Source organism: Rhinolophus hipposideros (assembly GCF_964194185.1).
Source record: "Rhinolophus hipposideros genome assembly, chromosome: 14".
NCBI classification, from domain to species: Eukaryota; Metazoa; Chordata; class Mammalia; order Chiroptera; family Rhinolophidae; genus Rhinolophus; species Rhinolophus hipposideros.
The window spans coordinates 58,457,938-58,463,807 of record NC_138060.1 but is presented as its reverse complement, the minus strand read 5'-3'; the positions used below and the strand labels follow the sequence as shown (position 1 = coordinate 58,463,807).

The following is a 5,870-nucleotide window of genomic DNA, read 5'->3' as shown; positions in this document are numbered from 1 at the left end:
GTGAGCGGCGCGGGGCCGGGGCCGGGGCCGGGGCCGGAGGACGTGGTGGGAGAGGCGCGCGGCGCCGATTGCTCAGAGCCGGAGTGGAAGTAGCAGGTCGTGTGCGTGCGAGAGAGCGCGCGACACCGGCGCGAGGGGAAGCGGACTTGGCGCTTGTCTCCCCACAGCCCGGGGGGTCTCGGCCTCCCCACCCCCACCGCCCGGTCCTGCGTCTTCCTGGCCCCGAGGATGGTTGGAAAGAAGAGGCGATGAAGCCCTTTGGAGCTTCTCGGAGGGAAGGTTCCGGGCCAGGAGCGAATGCCCACTGGTGCCGAGGCGCCCCCAGTGCGCCCCACGATCCCCCCATTTCTCTCTCCCCCACCGGACGCTGACCCAGGACCCTTCAGGATCCCCTTGCCCCGGGTGGTCGCCGGAGTATTATCCCAAAGCGAGGCGGGGGAGAGTCCTGGGCGCGGGCGCGGGCGTCCCCAGCGCGTCTCCGCGGCGGGCGATTCCGGAGCCCGGGCAGCTGCTGGGGGCGGAGGGCCGGGAGGCGCGGCCTGGAAGTCCGGGAAGGCTGCCTGCAAGGCGGACGCGGGGTCGCCGAAGGAGCCCGGCTCGGCGGGCGGACGGGGCGTGGCACAGGTCTAAGGGAGCCCTGTGGATAAACGGAGGCAAGTTAACCGACAGTGATGGAAGCAAAGAGGGGGTCTGATGACTTCCGAACGTCCCGCATTTGAGGAACCTCCCTGTTCTCTAAAGTGAAAGTAACCCTTGATGGCTTGGTCGTCCGAAGAATGGGCGAGCTTTGGAACACTCAGGCAAGGAAAACACAACTTCCGCCCCGAGAAGCTCCCCGGGCAGAGGGAAGGCTCCAGGGCCACCATAATCACAGAACACGGTGGTTAAGAGCTGATGGTGGCACCAAGGAGCACAGTGGGACAGGGAGGTGGGTCAGAGGAAGGTGCAGAAAGGAGCTACCTGTCCACATTCTTAAGCACTAAACTGCTAAGCTCCTAAAATAGATGGTCACTTCTTCGTAGACTAGACATTAGTTATTTCTTATGTCTCTACGTAGTTCTTTACAGGTGCACCTATAGGGAAGACGTATTGCACGGTTGGACTTTGCCCTCCAAACAGGGAAGGGTGAAGCCGGAAGGATTTCCTCCCTAATGAAAACACAGGGGCCCCATCTGTTGTGGCAATAGACATTTTTCCGTGTGGTTTGACACCTGGATCCCAAGTGAGGAACTCTGATGAGATAACGGGATGCTGATGTTAAAAATGGAATTTGGTGGTAGAGATTGCTCAGAAAGGAGAGACCCTGGACATGGAATTTTAGTAGCTGGAATATCTATGAGGATTAAGGATTTAAAAAATGGCAGCAAATGGACAGATCAAAAAAGACACAGAAAGGAAAGTCTGAGTTTGGATACCATGGCATCATCTCTATCTAAAAATCAGTATGTCTTAAAAAATATAAAAGCTCTATCTGAACTGTTCCCCTGACAACTGACTAAAGGTTCCTTGCTGGAGAAGGGTTGGCAGTATTTGCTAAGCAATATTATGAATGATGTCTGAGTTAATAGGCTAAGTAGGTGTGAGAGGTATAAATAGTATAATATTCATTTTACATTCTCTACTAAAACAACGACACCTTCACGGATTGTTCTACGTCAGTGTGGCCAGAACATTTTTATCCCTTTTGTTGTGATAATACATTAGACATTTTTACAACCCATAAATTCAGAATTCCTTTTTGGTTTATTGACGCCATTCAAAGAATGTATGTTACCCAGAAAATCAAGAAGCCAAGGATGGCACGTTATTCTGTGAAACCAGCTTGTTTTTCCATCACTGTCAGATTTTCTAGGGCGCATACTGTTTTGTAGGTCTGTCTATTCTAAATCTCTGCACCCTGTTAATTTTATTTAACTCTAACTGACATAGTGCTTGTTATGTGCCAAGCACTTGACAAAGATTGACTGATTCAGGCCTCACAATAGTTCTATGAGACAGATACTGTTATCCCTATTTTACAGATTGGGAAACTGAGGTGCAGAGAAGTTACTTGTCTTGACCAAGGCCACAGGTCACATAACTGGCAGAGCCAGGATTTGAGACCAGGTAATCTAGCTCCAGTACCTGCACAGCTAATATAGAACGTGATGCTAATGGGAAATTCCTATATCTAACCCCTTTGGATAAGGGAAACGGTTAAATACAGGCTGATGGAGCTTAACTCAGAGGAGCTGAGGACAGCCCTCAACGGCAGAGAAGGCCAATGGATCTGGTACGGAGATGGCATAGAGACCCAGATTCCAACCATGTGCCTTACACCCAGAATAGACATCTAGGAGCTCTTCAAACAATCAGGAAGTACTCGTTTGTGTGCCTGTGAGTCCCTTGTGTTCTCGAGGGCCTGAAGTAATAAGAAACTGAAAACACACACCTGCCTAAAAGGGATTTAGGATTTATTATAGCCCAAGCACTTTGAACTAGTGCATGAACAAGACAATAAAATATTGCTCAATTGAGATGCATGATAATTAGACAAGAGGCCAGCCAATAATAAGGTGCTAATTGTGCATGCCAGGCATCAAGGGCAAGAGGCGAAGAGCTGCTGCTAGCCACTAGCGGGCAACGAGAACCTTACAGAGATGGAGTCCATCTGTCCCACCTAGCCTTGCTTCATTAAAGCAGTACAAGACGGGGACAGAAGAGCTTCGATGCCGTGCTGCGTCCGTGGTGCTGAAGTTGCAGAGAGCTCCTAAAAGCCCAGCCGAGGAACAAACATTTTATTCCCAATCTTAAACACCGGAAGCCAAGTTTTAGGCCTTTTCCTTTGCATTTTCACAGTTAGCCTCGCACCTCAGAAAAGCAAAAGTGAGCTGCTGTTTTCCCTATAGATTAGTTTCCTTTAAACACTTTGCGTTTGTCCTGCCTGTTTCTTGTCTTAAAGAATTTTCATTGTAACCTGTCACAGTCTGGCCAGCAGGGCTGTATCTGTCTTGCTGCTCTACAAAGTAGAACTTGTGATTACAGTGATAGAAAAATTGATATGAATACACGGGTAAAGTTATTCTCATTTAGAGGAAGGGTCTTCACATGTGTTTCATTTTGAGCAAGTGGCTGGGTGCTTCCCACGTCTTTCGTTAGGGCATGTGTGAGAAAAGGGGCTCATGTTTCCAAATGAGCAAATCTGGAAATATTTAAAGACACATACACACCCTGAGAGCAGAGCCATAGAAAGCAACAGAATCCGAAGTAGAAATAGAGGAGTGATGTAGGAATATTGACCTGTTTGGGGGGGGGGGGCGGGGAAGGCTAATCCCATGTGGATGCTAGTTTCTTCCTATTTTTGCAATTTTTGTTTGCCTTCCTCTTTGGAAGCAGATTTCCAGAGACAAATGGCTGGGTCATTCCTGGCTCTGAAGGTGCTGTGAACCGTGCAGGTGAGAAGACTACAGTTGCATGTCCCATCTAATTCAGTCACGCATCCAGGAAATGCCAGGAAAACACTATCTTTTCAATCTCCTACAAACTGTAACCTTCCTGATAGGCAGAGGCTTGGCGATTGAACTCTTTGGGTTTTCTGGGCTACCAAGAAATGAGGTAGGATCAGTGGGAATGGAATGCCTTTGGGTGGGATCGATTTTTCATCTTAGGAAAATGAGCCCAATGGGATACGTACAGTCCCGTTGCAGTAAGTTTTAACTTGGTTATGGACAAAGTGTGCATTTCTAAGCCAAGAAATAGTAGCAGGGAATCTAGAAAGGCAGGTTGGTTGGGAAGATAAGGATCTATGGTGGAAAGGCTCTTGGGCATTTATTCCAGTGATCTGGACTTTGCCACGCACTTGCTTTGTGACTTTGAGCAAGTCAGTTCACCTCTCTATGCCTCATTTTATGCTCAAATGCAATCTTACCAGGTTGTAAAAGTCAGAATAGATCCTGGATATGCAAATATTTAGACATTGAAAAATGGCCATGTGTAACTTTGGCTTTTAAGGCTTCTCTCTTTCACCACTTGGTAACATGTGATCTATTTTGACAGTGCTTTTTCCACTCTGAAAAAAAAAAATTAAATGAATGAACAAAAGGAAATGGTACTTTAGATGCCATATTTGATTGAGAAAACTGAACATGCTCAGGAAAATTGCTATTGGTGCATTTCAGTTATTGGTGCATTTCTTTTTTAATATTAACAAAGAATGGGGAAAGGAACTCAAGGGATGCATTTGATAAACATAAAAATCCAAGAAATTAACAAAGAAAATGTTGAATTTATTCCTGACAATGGAGGAATCAGAATCTCAGCCTGCAAAAGACCTGAGCAATCAGCTCAATCTTCCCTCTTGTTTTATAGACGTCGAAGCTGAGGCCCAGGGTTGGTAACTGCCTTGCCTGAAGTCATGAGGTTAATGAGCAGCAGGACTGGGAGTAGGATTGTGGCCTCTTGATGCCAAGCCGTCTCCATTCTGTTTAGCACTAGCCTCCCATCTGTCTTCAAAGTTCTCTACCAGATGCCAGAGAGCAGCTCTCCTGGTAGGCAGGGGCTATGGGTGTTCCCTTGGTCCCAGGTTCCTCCCAAGGCTCTGCTCTTACATGACCACTTACAGTACCTGGGATCGATGGGATCAGCAGAGACCAGGAAGCAAAATTGGCTTCCCTTCTTGTTTTTTGTTTTCCAGTTTCATTGAGAAATAATTGACACACATAAGTTTAAGGTGTACAGTATGATGGTTTGATTTACAGATATTGTGCAATGATTGCCACAATAGGTTCAGCTAATATCCATCTTCTCATACAGAGAGAATAAAATGAAAGAAAAATGGAAAACACTTTTTCCTTGTGATGAGAACTCATAGGATTAACTTTCCTGTATATGACACAGCAGTGTTAGCTATCGTCATCATGCTGTACATTACCTCCCTATTTATTTAGCTGAAAACTGGAAGTTTGTACCTTCTGACCACCTTCCTCCAATTTTTGCTCCTCCCACCTTCATCTTCTGGTAACTTTTTTTTCTAGGAATTTGGGTTTGTTTGTTTTAAGGTTCCACATGTAGATGATGGCCTGTAGTAGTTGTCTTTCTCTGTCTGACTTATTTCACTTAGCATAATGCCTTCAAGGTCTACCCATGTTGTCACAAATAGTAGAATTTCCTTGTTTTTTTTAATGGCTGAATAATATTCCTCTGTGTGTGCGTGTGTGTGTGTGTGTGTGTGTATGTGTGTCAACTTCTTTATCCATTCATTCATCAGTAGACACTTAGGTTGTTTCCATGTCTTGGCTATTGTAAATAATAGCTGCTATGAACATGGGGTGCAGATAGTGTTTTCATTTCTTTTGGATATATTCCCAGAAGTGGAATTGCTGGATCATGAGGTAGGTAGTTCTATTTTTTATTTTTTAAGGATCCTTCATACTGTTTTTCATAGTGGTTGTACCAATGCAATTCCACCTGCAGTGTACGAGGGTTCCCTTTTCTCCACATCCATGCCAACATTTGTTACCTCTTTTTGATGATGGCCATTTTAACAGGCATATCTCACTGTGTTTTAATTTGCATTTCCCTTATGACGAGTGATATCGAGCATCTTTTCATGTACCTGTTGGCCTTTCGTATATCTTTGGCAAAATGTCTATTCAGGTCCTTTGCCCATTTTTAATTGGGTTGTTTTTTGCTATTGAGTTTTATGAGTTTTTTATATATTTTGGATATTAACCCTTATCAGATCCGTGGTTTACAGATTTTTCCCCCATTCCGTAGGTTGTCTTTTCTCTTTGTTGATGGTTTCTTTTGCTGTGCAGAAGTGGTTTAGTTTGGTGTAATCCCACTTGTTATTTTTTATTTTGTTCCTTATGATTCAGGTGTCATATCTGAAA

General features: G+C 45.2%; 1 protein-coding gene across 6 annotated transcripts in view; it reads left to right on the top strand.

Moving 5' to 3' along the window:
- Positions 1-5,870, top strand: part of ZDHHC3 (zDHHC palmitoyltransferase 3) — a 46,478-nt gene that overhangs the window by 329 nt on the left and 40,279 nt on the right. The gene's annotated exons all lie outside the window — the stretch shown is intronic.